Genomic DNA, 20,204 nt, shown 5'->3' with positions numbered 1-20,204 from the left:
TTCATCAATGATCTCTCAGAGTCTCTGAAAAATCCTCTTTATCTCTTTGCTGCTGATTCTACCCTCTGCTGCACCATCTATCAAACCTTAGATCAGCAAGCAGCAGCCTTTTCACTCTCTACAGATCTGGAGAAAATCACAAGCTGGTCGAACACATGGAACATGTCTTTCAATCCTAACAAATCCCACACTCTCACTATGTCTCTCCCAAAGGACCGTCTGGAACCCCCCCCCCCCCAAAATACTTTTTCAACAATCCTCTTTAAGAAGTCCTTTCATTCAAACGTTTGGGCCTCACTATCGGCAATGATCTTTCCTGGGAAAGCCACATCTCCAAGCTGGCCTCCAAAACCAGTCGCCAATTTGGCGTCCTCTGTTGTCCAAAGTCCTTCCCTGACTGAGCACAATTGAGCCCCTGACCATGTACAAAGCTTTCGTCCACAGCATGATGGAGTACTGCTCTCCCCTATGGGCTTGTGATCCCGCCTCTCACATTTCTCGGCTTCACGCTGTGGAAACCAAGACATTTAAGATTATCGGTATCTCCCACGGTGAGGCTGAATCTTTGGGTCTGTCTCTCTGTGTGTGTGTCACACACACACACACACACAAACACACACACACACACACACACACACACACACACACACACACACACACACACACACACACACACACACACACACACACACACACACACACACACACACACACACACACACACACACACACACACCACAGGCAGATCGGTGGTCTTTCTGTTTTCTACCGTTTCCTCTCCAGCCTCCCACCCCAGCTCTGTCTCGCCCATATTTCCGTAGGGCGGTGAAGGTCTGCCAACCACCCCTCCTGGTTAAACTACCAAGATCAAGAATCACTGCTCACTTTCATTCCTCTTTTATTCCAGCTTTGGAACAAACTCCCACACTCTCTTCAACCCCATTCTTCCCTCTAGGTCTTCAAAATAGCTGTTCACCACCATCTCTTATCTCCCCCCATCCAAAACCATGATATTTTATATCCCCGTTAATCCACCCCAAACCCACCTCCTTCATATTCCCTGATTTCCTTCCTGAAAGTCCCTGTAGTGCTCATCTTGTTTACCCCACACCATCCCTCTCCCTTCCACAGATCTCCTCATGTGTCTATTTCCCCAATGTTGTGTGCTTTCCTCTCCATTCCCTCTGTCTCCTGCTGCCCTTGTTATACGTTCTGTGTGTTCGCTCTTAGAAGAGCCTTGACATTGTAAATGAAAATAAAAAAAAAAAAATCAAAAAATTATCAGTCACACTGTATTCAAAAAAAAAATGGAACATATTTTAGAGTTTTAATTTTTCTTACCTTTGGTACTGATTCCGGAAACGGTTGAACCAGCCACAACTTGCAATGAACATAGGCATTTTTGTAAATGGCACGCACTGTCATCGTCGGAAAACTTAATAACCCGGCAACATCAACTGCATGTTCACCAGTATCCATTCGACTAATAACATCAAATTTCACTTCCAAGGTAACACTTTTATGCTGCCTCTTAGCCACTCCACAGTACAGTACATTTCTTTATGCGTTATGCAAAGTAGTTTGTGAACAGGGCAGGATGATGAAGGTTGAGGAGATGGATACGACAAAGGACAAATGCTGTCAGTGACACGTGTGTGTTGAGGTGACACAAATCAGGTAGTGGTATTAATAAAGTGACAACGTATTTGTGAAACGACGTAAAAGAGGAAGATGTAAATCTGGGTATTACTGGACATCAAATATAAACTCCTGCAGTGCTGTGAAGGGAGAGAAGGAATGGATGGGAGTGGACAAATGCTTCTGCTGAGAGCAGCAGGATCTGCCTCATCAACTTGCGCATAGGTTTATGTGTGTTTAGCAAGAAACCTTTCATGTACTTTTTATACCTGAAAAAAAGAAAAGAAAATGTCAATAATTAAGAAAAAAAATTGTTGTGGAAATGGCTCCGAGGAGTTAATAATAATGATGCTCAGTACGGAGCAGTTATTTCCGAAAATGAATGTCTCGAGGAAGCGTGAACTAATTAATCATGTTATTCGATATGCGTCGCTTACAGTGTCTTCAAAAAGTATTTACATCCCTTGACTTTTTCACATTTTGTTGTGTTACAGCCCAAGTGTGTTCAGCACGGGTGCATGTTTTTTTGTTTTTGTGACGCCGAGTATTTTAGTGTGTGTGCGTGTGTGATGTGTGTGATGTGTGGTGCTGCACTATATTCCTTGGTGTAATTTGTTAAAAGAGTGACTTGATTTTGAGGGGGATACTTTTATTTGGTTGATGGTAAACCATGTTTGTGGGGTGCTGAGAAAGCGTTGTCGTTGTGTTGTGGCGGTGTTGATGTTGCCATGAGTAGGGGTAATGGTTATGTCGTCTGCATACGAGGCTATTTGGGACGTTCTCGGGTGGTTGTGGAATGTCCTGCATGAACAGATTAAAGATTGTGAGGGAGAGGATTGAGCTTTGAGGGACTCAGTGAGGAAAGATTGTGGGCGTGATGATTTGCCGTTAAAAATTACAAATGACTGTCTGCATATCTTGGTGTTAACTGAGTAACTAGTTTAGGATCCTAGAGCCCCGAGTATGAGCCCCGTTGGCTGCTGAATTAACACCAGGTGGGGTTGACTCAGCCTGCCAACCTTCCGAGGTCAGCAAAATGAGTACCAGTGTACTGGTAGAGGGGCACAACATCAGCGGCACAGCTGCGCTTCCAAGAAATGATAGCTACCCGGCAGCCAAGCTGCCATAAGTAAGAACAGAACATTACTGTCTGCATGATCGGTCGTTGGCCAGCCAGCATTTCATGTTGTTGTGCATGTTTGTGTTGAGTATCGGTTTGGTCGTGCGTCAAATGCTTTTCTGATGACCACTGTGGTGAGAATAGTGCATTTTGGTGGTTCCCTATTGTTGAAGCCATCAAATGTGTTTTGTGTGAGGTTTGTGAGGAGCGTAGTGGTGGAGTGGTTTGGTCTGATCCATGGTGGGTGTGTGAGAGAGGGATGTGATGGTTTGTGAGTGAGATTTTTAGCATTCTGTAACTTTGGAGGATGTGCAAAGTCATGTGATCGGTCTATAGGAAGCTGCTTTGGTGGGATCTTTGTTTGGTTTGAGGAGTATAATGATTTTGCATCATTTCCAAATTTGGTAATCCCGTGTGGTCAAAGGTGTTTTGAATGCAAATTGGAGATGTTGTCAGGCCAGAAGCCTGCAAGTTTTTGTTGTTTGTGCGGGAGTGAATGACATGATGGTGGTGCCGAGTTAGCAGCTTAGTTTGCGTCTTGCAATACTTCTTTCCTCTTTTCTGGGTCCTGTATGACGTGTTTGCAAAGTGGTCGATGAGAATGGTCGCTTGTTGCTTCTCTGATGGTAAGTTGTCTGTGGTTGTTATGGCTGCAGGTGAGGGCGTTATGCCACTGTTTGAGTTAGTGATGCAGTTTATGGTTTTATACAAGTGTTTGGTATTGATTGAGTAGTCTAGTATGCATAGAAAGGAGTGCTAGTTTTGTGGGGTTTATTTGCTCTTATTTTGTTGTTGATGTCTGTGTTTTGTGTTTGAATCCTTTCTACTATCTCTGGTGTTTTGGGTGTTGTTTTAACTTGTCTCGTTGTTTGATGAGGTGTGTGATTTCTAGCCTGTAGTTGGGGTTGTATTTTTTGATGGTGCCCTTTGGAATGTATTTAGTCACTGCGTTTGTAATAATCATATCGAACTATTTGATGTGGATGTCAATGTCGGTAATGTTATTGTTGAGTTGTTGGAATTCTTGTTCAATGTCGTGCACAAAGTTATCCCACATCACTTTTTTGTAACTGGTGAATATTTTGTTTTTGTTTGCATTGAGGTCTATAGCTGTGTTTATAGTAATGATGACAGGTAGTTTATCTGAACGGAGTTGTTTCACTGTTCTCGACGTGGTTGTGTTGCAAAGTGATGAAGAAAAGAATGCTGTGTCTGGTGATGATTTATTGTAACCAGCTTGGTGTGTGTGTGTGTGTGTGTGTGTGTGTGTGTGTGTGTGTGTGTGTGTGTGTGTGTGTGTGTGTGTGTGTGTGTGTGTGTGTGTGTGTGTGTGTGTGTGTGTGTTGGGCTGGATCATTCAATATAAATAACAAATTTAGTGGTGCGGCAATGGTTTGGCCTCTGATGTTTGGTTGGTGATGGGTGTACCAGGCCGTGTCTTTGGCATTGAAGTCCCCTCCGATGATGGTGTTTGAGAGGGAGCAAATGTTCTGTAGTTGTGAAGAGTATTTGGTTGGTACAGTGGGGGATATGTCTGGTGGTATGTAAATGTTTATGATGTTCTTGTATGCTTTGTTACCAGTTTTAATTTTGAAAGCTTGAACTTGAAGTGTGTTGTCTAGTGGTGGAAGTGCTTTTGTGTCTTTTGTCATATCTGAGAATCAAATTGAATTGTGAATGTACGTGATGAGGTCTCCACCTCTGGCGTTCGGTCTGTATGAGCGTATCGGTGCATCGTTGGGTATTGTCGGTGTTTTGTTTTTCTCGTGATTTGGTTTCTTGGATGATGGCGAAATGAACGTTGTTTGTGAGAATGAAGTGTTTAAGTTGCATGGCCTTACTGATGAGGCCGTTTGTGTTGTAATGGAGGATATTAAGGTTTGTCATGCGTTTCTGGAGTTGAGGTGGTCGGGCCAAGGGTTGGTTTCTCTGTCTCCAGCTGGAATGAGGAGAAAGGGGATGACTGCCAGAGGGAGGCCACTCCCCAAAAAAGAAAAAGAAAAAAAATGTTTGTTGTGGATATGTGATGCATGTGTGAGTGTGATGTTTGAGTGCGAGATGTTCGTGTGGAGGATGAGAGGATATGGGAGTGTGAGGTGCTTGTGTGGAAGATGAGAAGGAGTGGGAGTGTGAGGTGCTTGTGTGGAAGATGAGAAGGAGTGGGAGTGTGAGGTGCTTGTGTGGAAGATGAGAAGGAGTGGGAGTGTGAGGTGCTTGTGTGAAAGATGAGGGAGTGAGCCAATCACTTTTCAATGAATTACTTAATTTTCAAAACGGTGCAAAGATTCGGATGAAACTGGTGGTTTTGGTACGCCATGAGCCAATTGATAAGAAATAAATTGTTTTATAATTATTTATTTATTACCTCCACCACAGAAGGTGAAGGAGGTTATGTTTACCCCTTTCTGTCTGTTTGCTTGTGTGCAGGATATCTCAAAAAGTTGTGGACGGATCCGGATGAAATGTTGTGGACAGGTTGGGTGTGTGACAAGGACGAACTCATTCAATTTTGGTAAAGATCCAGATCCGGATCTAACTACTAGAATTTTTAAAGTGATTCTTCACCGAAGGCACCCCGGAAATGTCGTGCAATGGAGGATGTTATTTATTTGGCATGTGGGTGGTGTACTTTGAATGTACCTGTACTTGTCTTGCCTTCTATATCTATTAGACATCCTACGGATGGAAATGAACACTCGCTTTCCTCTGCACATGTTTGCACATCACATGCAGCAAATTTCACCTCCCTGTGCCTTGTATTTGTTGTTATTTAAGAAAATGCTTCTGTACACCACCAATGAGGCCTGATTGCAAGTCACCGTTGACAATTCCGATACAAGAGAGGTAATTACTTTTTTATGAAAAATGTTTTTCACTTTTTTTTTATCCGGAAAAATAGGAGGAGGAGGAGATTGGGACCATACTCTGTGCAGAGTGTTGGTACTGCTTTCAGCAGTCTCCTTGGCTATTGGGCACAATCCTGGATGGGTCGCCACTCCGACACAGTGTACCAGCATCAAACTTTTCAAATTATCCATCAAACCTAATTTCCAAACAGCGAGGTGATTGATGGTATTCATATTACGAAATCGCACTGTGGATAATTATCCATCAAACCTAAGGTGGCGCCAGGGACCAGGTCAGAATCCCGCCACCCCGGATCCGCAACAATATATATATATATATATATATATATATATATATATATATATATATATATATATATATATATATATATATATATATATATATATATATATATATATCTAAACATACATACATATACTGTATATCTAAACATACATACATATACTGTATATCTAAACATACATACATATACTGTATATCTAAACATACATACATATACTGTATATCTAAATATACATATACTGTATATCTAAATATACATATCCTGTATATCTAAACATACATACATATACTGTATATCTAAACATACATACATATACTGTATATCTAAACATACATACATATACTGTATATCTAAACATACATATACTGTATATCTAAACATACATACATATACTGTATATCTAAACATACATACATATATATATATATATATATATATATATATATATATATATATATATATATATATATATATATATATATATATATATATATGATTGTTGCAGGCCAGGGGGTCGGGTGAGAAGACCACGAGGTGGGGGAAGCTATGTCGATTCCGACCAGACTCCCCGGAATTGTAGGCCGTCGCACACGGATAATTCCGTGACGCGGCAGGTCGCTTAACCGACCGTGGACGCCAATAACTCAACCGCGTAACCGAGGGTCCTCCCGTCTATGGGTTAATCGGGTTACCTAATTAATCACGTGGTTTAATTATCGGGGAAACACGCCCTCGGTATGCCTTGTCAGGACCGGATCACTTTACCGGATCAGATGCAGCAGAGCGACACTGCCAAGGACGTGCCGGCAAAAAGGAACGGATCGTTGGGAATAAAGTCTCGGCTACACTAGGATTCAGACCATGCTGGATCAATGGAAGAAAACACAAAGATGAGCAGGGAACATTCCTAATGATGATTATTTATTTACAAGTAGGTGAGGAAAGCTATGTGGCAGAGTGAAGATTTATTGAGGTGTGTTGTGCAGAGATAGAAAGAAGCATGGTGCGACAATAAACAGGCAGCTTACACAAGGGGACACAGAGCAGACTTAACGCGGAAATAATAACAATAACAATCTTCTGCAGTCTTACTTAAGCAGACGGGCGCCAGCACGCGCACACGCGCGCACGCACGCAAACACGCACGCACACACCGATGAAGAGGGAGTTTTGCAACCAGCGGGGGGGTTGAGACTATGATCTCGGGGGGCGAGGGTAGAGCAGTGGGCGGGATCAGGTAGGTGTGTGGGGTCGACATGGTGTGGGCGGAGATGAGGAGGCGGAGTCGAGGAACAGGAAACAGAGACCATCCGGGCCAGAGGGACTGCCCCGACCTTTATAGGGCCCGCAGCTCGGGGGGGGGGGGGAGGGCCATGCTGAATCCAAACATCATCACCAGAATCGGGCGCTCCGATTGGCCCCGACCCCTCACGTGGCCTGCCAGCTTGGGCCGGAAACCGCCTCACTTCATTTCTGGCAAGGCCATCCCAAACAGCAGGAATATTGCACTCCGACCCCACGAGATGACATGAATCGCCCACACCAAAATTGGCACGTGAATCATCCTGCAAAAATCCCCGGGCGAGCGGTCAAGGGTCTCGCACACCTGCTCGGGCGTTCGACCAGCGCCGATCAACGCATTCGTTCAGCACGCACGCCAACGTGGCCCACACTGTACATTCCCTGGCTCGATCGCAGCCTCGCTGGCTGCAGAGACAAGAAGACATTCACCATCCATGGAGAATCCACCGCTGCCAGCGAGGACCGAAGGTACATCGCCATGGATAAATCCATGCACATTTCACAAGCGGCGTATGCGTATGCTTTCGAGCACATTCCATACAGTGCGCGCCATTCTGCCATTACGCACGTGGCCAGCGCCCGCGCTCACACGACTCCGCTAGCGTGTGCGCGGGGCGAACACCAATATGCGTCGGATATTGAGGTTCAAAAGGATCAAGCCGCTTCTACCCACACACTCGTATCCTGCCCAACATGGCGTGGATTCGGCTTTATTGGCCTCTGCACGTGTTCCGTGCAGCGTGGGAGTCGTGCTGGCCGTGTTTCCTGTGCCGTGAAAAACACCATTCGTGCAGCCTCTTAAGAGGGATTTATTTGCATACCTTTCTAATGCAATCGGCAATTCTCCTCAGACCATCGGAAGCTTGCGTCAATTGTCCAGCACCAACTAGCACACTACATGACTCGCTGCAGTTTCCCCACCAAGGCACCGCACGTGCTGCAGTTTCCCCACCGCGGCGCCGCACGCGCTGGTGTCCAAGGCGCACGTGGCCGATTTACCTCAGGAATAATCAGAAAAGAAGAAGAGTAGGGATGAATGAAGAAGAAAAATGATTTAAGCAACCCTAGCTCTCTGATAATTGAAACGCACTCCCTTGTTGTCCCGCTAAGCAAAAGGAAGGGGACTATCGACACGTATAATAATGGAATAACTGTCTTGGGACACCTATCTGTTGCATGTATGCGGTTCCGAGAACCGCAACACTAGCACCCTTCCTTTTGCTGGACTTGACCCGAGTCGTTAACGTTCGTGTGGCATGCAGGTGTAGGTTCCCCTAGTACATTTTACCTACGGATCCCTGAGTGCGACATTTCAAATGCATGTCCCAAAAATAAATAACCTAGTGCGTTGCTTAACTGAACTAACAGACTCATACAGACAACTTATCTTCATTGCTGGAAATTGGAACTAAACAAACAGGTGGGTTAGAACTACATACATTTCTAATATTTACATTACCCATGGCCCAGGACCTGTGACTTCAGGAGAGAACACAATAAAGGCAACATTCGGGGATGAGTACAACAGCAGGCAATCAATGCTCCGTCATCTTCAGGGTCCTCAATGGTCCTTTGTTTGGTGGATTTTTTGTTTGTTTGTATGATTTTTTGTTTTCCGAGCTGCTGGAGGCAACTCACCCGAACACGGCAGCCCACATGCCGTCTCACAGTCCATTTGAACTGGCCTTTATAAACAACAAGGAGATGTCCGGGCTGCACAAATGCAATCCCCGGTATCGCGGCTGCCTGCGGGGCAGTCCTTGCAAACACTTCCACACAGATGGTCCTGGCACACATGGTGAAGTTGAGTGACATGGCAAGGCAAATATAGGCATGGGCAGGTATAGCAAATGGAGTCAAGGCAAAGGCAGGGCAAATGCAGACCAGGTAAGGTGCAGTACAACAGGTCGGCACATGAAGCTGGCCGGCCTTGGTGTGGTCTCGTGAGGTTGTGGAGGGAGTGTGGTGGCGTTGGCCGGTCCGAAGACGGGCTCGGTCCTACCCTACGGTCTCCCCCCAACCTATTGCCTATGCCTGTCCTTGTCCATACCCACCCCCATTAGCTTGTAACAAAAACAAAAAACTGAATTTAGACTTTTTGAATTTTTTAAATATTTTTTATTATATTTTATTTTTATCATTACCTGTGTCCCCAACCCCCTTATTGTCTTTGTCCGGCTAACCTGTCCAAACTGTCTATCCCCAATCCCTAAGATCCCTTTTGAAAGGATTGAGGAAGAGACAAGTGAATCTGTCTCGAGGCCCAATGCAGCCTCAGAATGGCTCCCACAGGTTTCAGCATTTTCAAGATGAGTCCAACGGCCTGCAAACAGCGAAGAGATGGATGTTGTGAAGGGATACACATTTCCCATCTATCCTACTATTTATTACTCTTTAAACTATTCCCGGGGCTTTTCAACATGCCTGTCTCTTTTAATTGTTGGTTCTCGCAACCACGATTCCCGTCGCCTGTGATGGTGTTTGTTTTAATTTGGGCCTGGCCCACAAATTTTCTCCCATGCTCTCGCACAATTTCGTAGCTGGGCAGCGTGGCTCCACCGGCTAGGTCTACCCACCTGCTGAACTCGATCTTCGGCACCCTCGGGTCACTGAGGCTGTTTCCGAGCCTATGAACGTGGGGAATGCCCTTCCTGGTATTTTCCCCGTCGATGCCCACGTGGAATTTTGGCACTCCGGGTCCCTTTCCCCTGGGTACCAGTGCCCATCACACGAACTCGGTCGCTTGGACCCATGGCCTACTCTGGCTGACCACTTTGGTGCCTGGGGTGCCCTCTACTCAGTACGCATATTTCACCAGCCATGCTCCCAGCCGGTCAATAGTCTCCTGCACCCTCAAAAAGGTTTCGTGCCTTCGTTCAACACCAACAACAAAACGACATCCTTTTGGTTAATTTAACTAACCCGCTAACTAACATTATACTAACCCCGGGTTCCCTTGGATGGGATTCACTCCTCCCCCCAATCATTCGTTCGCACCATGCATTCCAGATTCACACTCGGTCCTGCTGACCCACACTCATTCATCATCTTTCTTTCTTTTCTTTTTTTACACAATACTGATGGTCAACTAACTACGTCCCCCGAACTAACTCGTGCTCCTCGTCATCCCTTATTCTAATGCACGTTCCATTTAACTCTATCACTAAGCTACGTCCCCACAACACGTTCCATGTCTGTCTATGTCTCCAATCCATTTCTAAATTCTTACCTAAATTTCCCCTAACTCGTGTTACCAGGCCCCATGGAGGACAACTCATGCCCCCATGAGGCTGGTCTATCTAACGCCAAACCCTTCCCCTAACTAATGCTCCTTTGCCCCGGCGAGGATGTTCGCTACATCCTGGCCGGGCATCCTGTACTCGTGGCAAAGCTCTGCGAACCTTACACCTCCGCGGGGGCGGTCGCCCTAGCTCCGGCTCTTTCGGTCTGGTCAATCCATGAGGGTGTAAGGTCGCCCTTATAGGGTCTTGGGCGGTCCGCATGAACGATACGGGAGAGTGCCCGTGTCCCCATTCTTATTTTGATGACCACGTCACCAATTTGCGCCAGGATGACCCCCGGGCCCTGCCAGGGCGAGGTGAGTTTCGGGCATTTGCCCTTCCTCCTCCGGGGGTTGAAGAACCAAATCTTCATCCCCGGAGAGTACTCACTCGCCTGGCTCCAGTGGTAATACCTGCGCTTCATTTTCACACCCGCCTGTTGGAGTTGGCGGCGGGCAAAGGCATGGACCCGTTCCATGCCTTCCTCCAACTGACGTGTGTAGCCCTCCCCTGGGTGTCCATCGGGACGCTCAGGCGTCGGGCCGCACAGCAAATCGGTGGGAGCCCGCAGCTCCCGTCCATACATGAGCAGCGCCAGGGTGCAAGCGGTGGCTCCATGCTGACTTGTTCGGTCGGCCATTAGCAAATACGGGAGATGTTCGTCCCAGTCATCCTGACGGGTGGTGGTAAAGTGTGCCAATTGCTGTATCAGGGTTCTATTGAACCTCTCCACCATCCCATCAGATTGTGGCCTTAGGGGCGTTGTCCGGGATTTTTGAATTGCCAGGAGACTGCACACTTGTTTTAGCAATTCACTTTCAAAATTTCATCCCTGATCAGTGTGCAGCTCCACCGGAATCCCGTGCCGACATATAAAACCTTCTACAAAGGCCTGTGCCAAAACCCCGGCTTCTTGGTTGGGAAGGGCATAGACCTCCGGTCATTTAGTGAAGTAGTCCATAATTACGAGGATGTATCGGTTACCTTGGCGAGTGGGGAGCAGTGGTCTCAAAATGTCCATGGCCACTCGCTCAAGGGGGGCCCCAACCTGATGCAGTTGAAGCGGGGCCCTCATCCTCCGTGACGGTCCCTTTTTGGCAGTACAGGCGTCGTATGATCGACACCAGTTCTGTATATCGCGCCCCATATTGACCCAATAAAACCGCCGATGGACCCGAGATGTTGTTTTTGTTTTGCCCAACAGGCCGCCGAGGCGGGTACCGTGCACCAGGTCCAAAATTTTGGTCTTGAATTGATCGGGGACTATCACTAGCCAGGAAGTTCTTTCCGAAGGGATCGCCACCCACTTACGGTACAAGATGTTATCTCTCATTGCCCAGGTTTTCCATTGAGCCCAGTATGCCTTCGTTTGTGCTCCGAATGGGGTGACATCCTCCCCGTTGGGTCTCTTATCTATCCGGACCCACTCATACATGGGCCCTAACACGGGATCTTCCCGCTGAGCTGTGCTCCACGCCAAATTGCCAAACTCCTCATCTGCAGTTAGTGGCAAAAATTTGGCCTACCACCCGGGCTGCACAGGCTAAGAGCTTTTGGGAGGTGTCCACCAATTAGTCCCTATCCTCATGCCTCATGAAAAAATCTACAGTTTTCTCCCAGACAAGGGCGTCGAGAGAGTGCATCGGCATTCCCATGAGTCTTACCGGCTCTCTGGGCCACAATAAAATCATACTGCTGCAACTTTTCCAACCACCATGCAATTTGGCCCTCTGGTTCCTTGAACCGTAAGAGCCATTGTAAGGAGGAATGGTCAGTTCGAACCAAAAATTTCCTCCTGTACAGGTACGGGTGGAAATGGATCATGGCAGACAGCATAGCCAATAGTTCCTTGCGAGTGACGCAGTAATTTCGCTCGGGCCGACTCATGGCACGACTGTAATATGCGATCACTCTTTCCACACCCCCCTGTGTCTGAGACAAGACTGCACCCAATCCTTCCTGGCTTGCATCCGTGTCCAGGGTAAACATCCCATCATCGGTGGGGTATGCTAAAACGGGTGTGGATGTCAAACACCCCTTTAATTTGAGGAAGGCCTTATGGCATTCCTCTGTCCAATTAAATTGCAACCCCTTCTCTGTAAGCCGGTGAAGGGGTCTGGCTATGTCCGCAAATTTTTGCCACAAAGCACCGGTAGTAGGAGCAGAGACCCCAAAACCCCCGTACTGTTTGATGTTACGAGGTACGGGCTACTCCTCCACCGCTGTAATTTTACCTGGGTCAGTTTTCACCCCATCGCGGCCTATCACGTGTCCGAGATGGGCCACTTCTTTTGCGAACAAAGTGCACTTCCCCGGGCTCAACTTCAACTCTGCCTGCCTGAAGTGCCCAAACACCTGGTCCAAATTGCCATGGCATGCTGCCCAGCACACGCTCCATCAATCGTTCAAAGGTGGCGGGGGCGTTACACAAACCGAACGGCATTACAGTGAACTGATGCAGTCCCTTTCCTGTAGAGAATGCCGTTTTCTCCTTCCCAGTCTTATACATCTCCACCTGCCAATACCCACACTTGAGGTCTAAAGTTGAGAAACATTTAGAGGCTGAAACCGCGTCGAGGGTATCGTCAATTCTTGGCAGGGGATAGGAGTCTTTGAGTGTCACGTTGTTAAGCTGGCAATAGTCCACACAGAAACACGTGGTCCCATCCTTCTTTCTAACCAACACAACCGGTGACATCCAAGGACTTCCCGAGGGTTCAATGACACCTGCATTGAGCATCATTTCTACCTGTTCATCAGCCTCCTCTCTCTTGCTCCAAGGGAGCCGTCGAGCGGGCTGACGGACAGGCCGGGCCCCACCGGTGTGAATCTGATGTTTCACCAGGCCCATACGTCCAATATCTTCGGGTGACAAGGAGAAGATTTCTCTATGTTGGTCGACCAGTTTGTGTAAGGCCTCCCACTGGGCATCCTCCAAAACTACACTACTCCGATTTACCATCTCGCAAATGGGATCGGGCCAATTCCTACTATGTTCTAAAGACCCCCTTTGGGGACGGTCCGACTCGATGTTATCGTCCCTCAGCTCTACGACTTGTTCCACTGGGGTGCAGTCTGCCACCTTCATGCCCCGTGCTCATATTAATTACCCTGACGGGCACGACAGGCCCGTCGGTGTTTACTATGGTGCGGCCTACGACTTCATCCAGGGACGATTGCCCCACCAGTAGTTCGACCAGGCCACAGGGACCCTGCCAGGTTGGGTGTGCCCGCCACCGTGCCGGAACTATTGCCTCGGCACCCGGGGGGATGATCACGGAGTTGGGAGCCCCCAGCTCCACCTTCTCATCCGTGCTCATGCCTCCCAACGGCAACTCTTCAATACACATCTGCATGATTCCTCGGCCCAAGTCGATTTTGCAACCACCGGTGGTCAGCACATCTAACCCTATTAGACATGGGTCACACACCTCATCCACCCAAACCTGTATTTTTGTTTTGACTGAACCCAATTTAAGGGTCACGAAACAACGCCCTATGATGGGGGCCGTTGCCCCGGTAGCTAGCTGCAAACTATGATTTTGCAGATGGTGGATATCATCCCAACTGTCTGCACTCGAATTAAGGACCACATGGCTGATGTGTCAGGTCAGGTTCGATCTGTGACCTGCTACAGGTACCATGTAAACCTGTACTAACCTGTTCCATGGTCGGGTTGTCGGCGACTAAACCGTCTCCCCCACCAGGTTTTCTGGTGAGGAGGGTGTTTGGATATGGACACCCAGCAGGATTAAAAACAAAACCTGTCAAAGGGCGGAGGAGCTCATTGTGAGCCAACGGCCATCCATATCTAGTGCCCAACTGTGTCTGCGGACGTCCTCCTGCAGTTGGGTTACTTTTTATGAGGATGTTGGTGGCAGGATTTGCACTCCGGCCACCGTAAAACCCTTCATTCCGCAAAACGCAAAAACGCAAAAAAATCTGAAAACCCACTCCGTGGGAGTACCTCCTGTGCAGCTTCCCTTCGCAGGGCAGCTCACTGGATGACGGGATTGGGGCAAAGCTTTCGGGACCCCCAATCTTTGATGATAGGAGGGAAACCACGGGGTAACATCCCTGGGTCAGATTGCGGGAGAGTGTGTCGGAGTGGTGCTGAGGTGTCATCCACCAGACGGCGGTTTCCTTGGGTTAACCTGAGGCGGTCCCTTCGGGTGGGTGCCTGGAATGTCCTATCCCTAAGAGAGGATGATCACCTGTCTGTGTTATCATCTGAGCTCAAGCGTTTGGACATCGGGATTGCAGCCCTCTCTGAGGTTCGGAGACCGGATTGCGGCGAGATAATGGTGGGTGGTTACACCTACTATTGGTCTGGTCGCTCTGATGGTTACCATACCCAAGGAGTTGCTGTAGCTGTGTCCAATAAGCTGACCCCAATGATAATTGAGGTAACACCGGTCAACGAGCGTATTATGAGATGAAGGATTCGTCACTCCTTAGGTGTCATTTCCCTGGTCTCTGTTTATGCTCTGACTGAGGCGAGTGATCTCACCGTGAAGGATGCATTCTACGCCACACTCGACTCTGTGGTTGATCAGTGCCCCAGACGAGATACACTTCTTGTCTTGGGGGATTTCAATGCATCGACTGGAACTGATAGGGATGGTTATGAGACATGTGTTGGTCCCCATGGGTCAGGAACTATGAACCAGAATAGCACTAAGTTCCTTGACTTTGCAAGAAGTCATGGACTTAGGGTGGCTGGTTCATGGTTTCAGCGCCCACAAGCTCATCGCTGGACTTGATATTCAAACGCTGGCGGTGTGGCAAAGGAGATTGACCATGTCCTCATTGACGGTCGTTGGAGGATGATCCAGAACTGCAGGGTCTACCGGAGTGCTCAGTTCCTCAATACTGACCACAGGCTTGTTGTAGCAACTCTAAAGCTGCACCTTAAATCCTGGAGAATGGTACCATCCCAGCCTAGGCTGGATGTTGGCAAGCTCAGGGATGAGAGCGTAGCTGAGGAGTTTGCGAACAGGCTGAGTGAACACTTGGGGAGTCTGGGTGTTTTGGGGGGTCCTGAACAGTTGTGGAGTGCCTTCAAGACCACCATCCTTGATGTTGCCGGTGGATGTCTTGGAGCTCACCGCAGGGCAAAGAAGAATTTTGTCTCTCAAGGGACACTGGATACCATTGACCAGAGTCGCAGGGCCAGGCTGAATGGCAGAGCTGAGCTGTTCAGGGAGCTGAGGCGTAAAACTGTACGTCCACTGAGGGTGGACAAGGAGGCCTATGTGCGAGGAATCTGTGAGGGGGTAGAGCATCACCTGTGGACAGGTGATTCTTGTCCCGCTTACAGGGGAATTCGCGCATTGCGTTCAACCAAGCCCATCCCTCGGAGCACTGCAGTTCAAGCAGAGAGTGGTAGGCTCTTGACAGAGGAGTATGAAGTGAAGGCCCGCTGGGCCGGTTACTTTGAGCAGTTGTACCACGCTGATCCCCCAGCTGTCGAGTTGGATGTCAAGGGTGTTACAATCCCTATTGCTGACCCTCGAATCAACTGTGGTCCACCTTCGGTTGTGGAAACACGGGCTGCAGTGAACCAGTTGAAACGGGGCAAAGCTCCAGGGATCTGTGGCATCCATGCTGAACTTCTCAAGGCTGGTGGAAATGCTGCACTCGTGTCGTTGCATGCAGTTTTGTGCTCTGCCTGGAACACAGGCATCATCCCAACTGACTGGAAGAGGGGCCTTGTTGTCCCTCTCTGGAAAGGGAAGGGTGATCGCCAAGACTGCAACAACTACCGAGGCGTGACGCTGCTCTCAGTGCCGGGCAAGGTCTTTGCTCGGATAATTCTTGATAGGGTTCGCCACCATCTGCTTGAGCACCAGCGTCCAGAGCAGTCAGGCTTTACACCAAAGACATCAACGATTGACCGTATCCTTGCCCTTCGTGTCCTCACCGAACGCAGACGAGAGTTTCGGCAGGGGCTGCTTGCAGCCTATGTTGATCGCTGTAAAGCGTTCGATTCAGTGAATCGGGATGTCCTCTGGAGGATTCTTGGTCTTCGTGGGGTGCCACCAAAACTGATGGATGTGATGTCTGAACTCTACTCTGGTACTGAGAGTGCTGTAAAATGTGGTGGTACCATCTCTGACTTATTTCCAGTTGTTACTGGAGTTCGTCAAGGGTGTGTACTGGCGCCCACACTTTTCAGCACTTGTATGGACTGGATTTTAGGGAGGGTGTCGGAGAGATCAAGCTGCGGTGCATCGTTTGGGAATGTCAAGATCTCGGACGTTGATTTCGCAGATGATGCACTCATCTTTGCAGAGACTTTAGACATCCTTTTGGGGGCCCTTGAGGTGCTGAAAGAGGAGTCGGAGCCGCTGGGATTACGGGTTTCTTAGGTCAAAACTAAGATCCAGGCTTTCGGTGACATCTTGGATGCTGCTGTCCTGTCTGTGTCTGTTTGTGGTGAGGATGCTGAGGTCGTGGAGAGATTCACTTACCTTGGCAGTGATATTCATGTCTCTGCTGGCTGCGAGTCAGAGGTCAATAGATGTCTGGGTCGGGCCTGGGGAGTCATGGATTCACTGGATCATGGGGTGTGGCGCTGCCGGTACCTGTGCGGGAGGACGAAAGTCCGAGTCTTCAGGTCCTTGGTACTTCCAGTCTTGCTCTATGGATGCGAGACTTGGACTCTGACCAAGGATCTGAGACGGAGACTTAATTCCTTTGGTACCAGGTCTCTTCGGAGAAACCTTCGCTATCGCTGGTCGGATTTTGTGTCCAACGAGCGCTTCCTGAGAGAGACTCGGATGAGATTTGTTACCAGCATAGTCCGTGAGCGTCAGTATGGACATGTGGCTCGTTTTCCTGATGCTGATCCTGCTCACCAGATTCTCTCAGCGAGGGAGTCTCATGAGTGGAGGAGGCCAGTGGGCCGACCACATGCCTCGTGGTTGCAGCAGGTTGACCATCATCTCAAGGAGATGGGGATGGGCCTGGCATCTGCCTGGGGGATGGCCAGACGGAGGCCCCTGGAGTACCGGCGGAAAGTGGACGCAGCGACACGCTGTTCTGGCACATGCTCCCATACCTGACCTGATCTGACCTGATCTGACCTGGCTGATGATTGTGGTGCTTGCTCCTGTGTCCACAACGGCGTCTACCCCCACTTCAGCAATTTTGCACCTAATTGTCAAACTGCCAGTGTCAATTTGGCCACAATAAACCTGTAGCAGCGGTGAGGGCTCTTTCCCATCTGGTTCTGCCGAACACGGCCCTATATGCTCGGCACTCATTAGTTTCCCTGGGTCTGGCAGGGGGTGTCGAGGGCTGGCTAGTCTGGTCTGCTCGGGGTCTCACCCTGCGCGGGGCACAACACTCCCGCGGCAGGTGGCCCACTCGTCCACAGTTATAGCACTTAACCGGGTATGGTGCATGCCTCTGATGTTCCAAATTGGACCCCCCTTCATTCCAAATTAGGGTATTTACCAATGGCCCACCAGGTGTCCTCCTGCGAGCCCCCTGCCATGGTCCAGACCCTGCCAACCGGCGGTCGACCATGTCCCAGACCATTCCCTCCAGCTCCACTCAGGCACCAAGACCAGTCCCGGCTCCAGGCTCACGGCTGTCCACGGGGCCCACCTGCTGGAGAGTTATCGCATGGCGCTTGGACCGTCTGGCCGGCGGCTTCGCTGCCTCCCATTGGGCGGCAGTGTCAGCCGCCTTCTGGAGGTTTTCCGGCCGAATTGTCGTCACCAGGGCCCCAGTGTCGGTGCCCGCAAGAGCCTGGATAAAATAGTCCAGGGAAAGGTCTTCCTGGTAGGGTGCTGCCATGTTCACATGCGCGATCCCCACTGTGCGGCAAATGTCATAAGCCAAATCCCCCATTATCTCATGAGGTTGCCGTTTTCACCCACTGAGCTGAGCTTTAACAAGCTCGCTCTGCTGTTCTATTCCGAATCGATTACTTAGGGTCGAACAGAGGCCTGCCAACGTCATTGCTCCCAGGGGCATTGTGGTCAGGACCTCAGCCGCCGTGCCGCGCAGTGCCACCATGAGATGGATCCCACTCTCGTCTGCGCTCCAGCCATTACCCCTGGCCACGTGGTCAAATTTGGCCAAATACGCCCTCAGGTCGGTCTTCTCGTCGTACAGAGCTCGCGGCACCGTCCAGCCTCCCGGGTTCCTAGCCCCTCACCAGTCCTTGAGGGACAAATGCAGCGGCGGACCCTCCGGATTCCGGCGGAGCTCTACCCCCGCGGAGGCCAAGCCACTCGCCCGGACAATTCGTCAACCCCGTCTGGGTCAATGCGCGCCCCACACCATCTTGTGCACTCGACCATGCTGTTTACTCGCACTCTGCTCATACTCCGGCACAATCACACTGGGAGCTTGTGTTAGCCCAAGAGACTCTGGAGTCTCTGCCCCCCCCAAACTTGGCATGTACCCTTTCGCATCATGCTCCCGCTTCACCTCGCACAGCCTTACCTTCACTGGACCCACCTGGTCTGCTTAGAGGGAGCGTATTCTCTCCCTCTGTTCCCAAAGGAGGCCATCCTGCTCCTTACATCAGGTATCAAGACACTCCACAATCTCCACCTTAATGTCCCTTACCTTCCCCTCTATCTATGTTTGCTCCTCTTTTCCTTCGTGTAATTCATCCTTTACCTGTTGTCCCCCTTTGCGTCTCTGTTAATTACCCCTTTGCTATGCTAAAACACTCCTTTGTCTCGTCCTCGTGTTTCTTTAATCGCTTCCCCATTTCCTGGTTCTTCGTCTCAACCTTCCGTCCCATCTCTTTAACCATTTTCATCATTTCTTCGTGTCTCATTTTACACTCTTCCTTTACGGCCCCCAATTCCCCCTTTGTTTCCTGCAGGCCTTGTTTTAAATTTTGTATCGCATTTGTGTTTTTCGCAATCTCTACTTTTAATTGCCCTTGTCCTTTATTTCCCTCATCCCCTGTCCAAGTTTATCCACTTCTCGTCCAACCGCCGTTATTTTATCTGTCACTTCTTCCTTAAGGCCTGGTCACACCTTGAAGTTTTAGCCAACGTATGCCGATTTTTGAATTTTTTTTCTAAAACGCTGGCACACGTTGAATACGTTATGGGTAAGTTTTGATAACATTGAGAGCACGCTGAAAAACACTGCCATACGTCGTTGTACGCTGGCTTTAAACGTTGTACTTTTCGGTTGTCCTCAAATTTTTTCATGCTTGAAATTTCACGACATGCCGGCGTATGACTCACACGTTCTGCTACGCTGGCCACAAGTTGTATGCACGGTCTGCGATCGTTGACAGACGTCAACACATGCTACTTGTAAGTTAATCATAAGTTGAGACACGCCGAGGTAATGTTTAGCGTACCCGAAACTTATTTCTAACCTATGATTAACGTGTTGTTGGCACGTTACGCGATCGCTGCCACACATCGACAGACGTTACTTTTAAGTTACTCATAGGCTGAAAGACGTCGGTATAATGGATCGTCCTTGCGTCAGTGTCCACGGCCACGGCCAGGACACTTATTTGCAGCATTCTTCAAACTTTTCTTCGGCATGACGAGGATGTTCACACTTCGATGTCTAGCTTGGCTATGATTCCAATTGTCCATCGGCAGCATCTATTTAAAATAGTCGAGTTTGAGCGTTTTAACACGTTCAGAAGAAACGCTTCAAATTTCAAAACCCCAGCGTCAAAAAACAAAGGCGAGTGACAGCAATTTAAATCCTTCAT

At 48.9% G+C, this 20,204-nt stretch overlaps 1 protein-coding gene and 1 long non-coding RNA gene across 12 annotated transcripts in view; one reads left to right on the top strand and one right to left on the bottom strand.

Moving 5' to 3' along the window:
* Positions 1 to 20,204, bottom strand: part of LOC147018051 (uncharacterized) — a 93,218-nt gene that overhangs the window by 14,195 nt on the left and 58,819 nt on the right. Inside the window, exon 1 of one of the 11 annotated variants that reach the window (XM_085897327.1) lies at positions 8,033 to 14,185. The exons of the other annotated variants lie outside the window; for them this stretch is intronic. The gene's annotated coding sequence lies outside the window, so the exon portion shown is untranslated. Of the gene's footprint in view, positions 1 to 8,032; positions 14,186 to 20,204 lie in introns of those variants that run through there. 11 annotated transcript variants of the gene reach the window in all.
* The window catches only part of LOC147018052 (uncharacterized), a 73,895-nt gene that overhangs the window by 28,074 nt on the left and 25,617 nt on the right, over positions 1 to 20,204 (top strand). The gene's annotated exons all lie outside the window — the stretch shown is intronic.

This window comes from Eptatretus burgeri, chromosome 10 (assembly GCF_056783735.1).
Source record: "Eptatretus burgeri isolate ZD-2024b chromosome 10, Ebu_testis_v1, whole genome shotgun sequence".
Classification (NCBI taxonomy): Eukaryota; Metazoa; Chordata; class Myxini; order Myxiniformes; family Myxinidae; genus Eptatretus; species Eptatretus burgeri.
The sequence above is the reverse complement of the archived record's forward strand: the minus strand, read 5'-3'. Positions and strand labels throughout refer to the sequence as shown.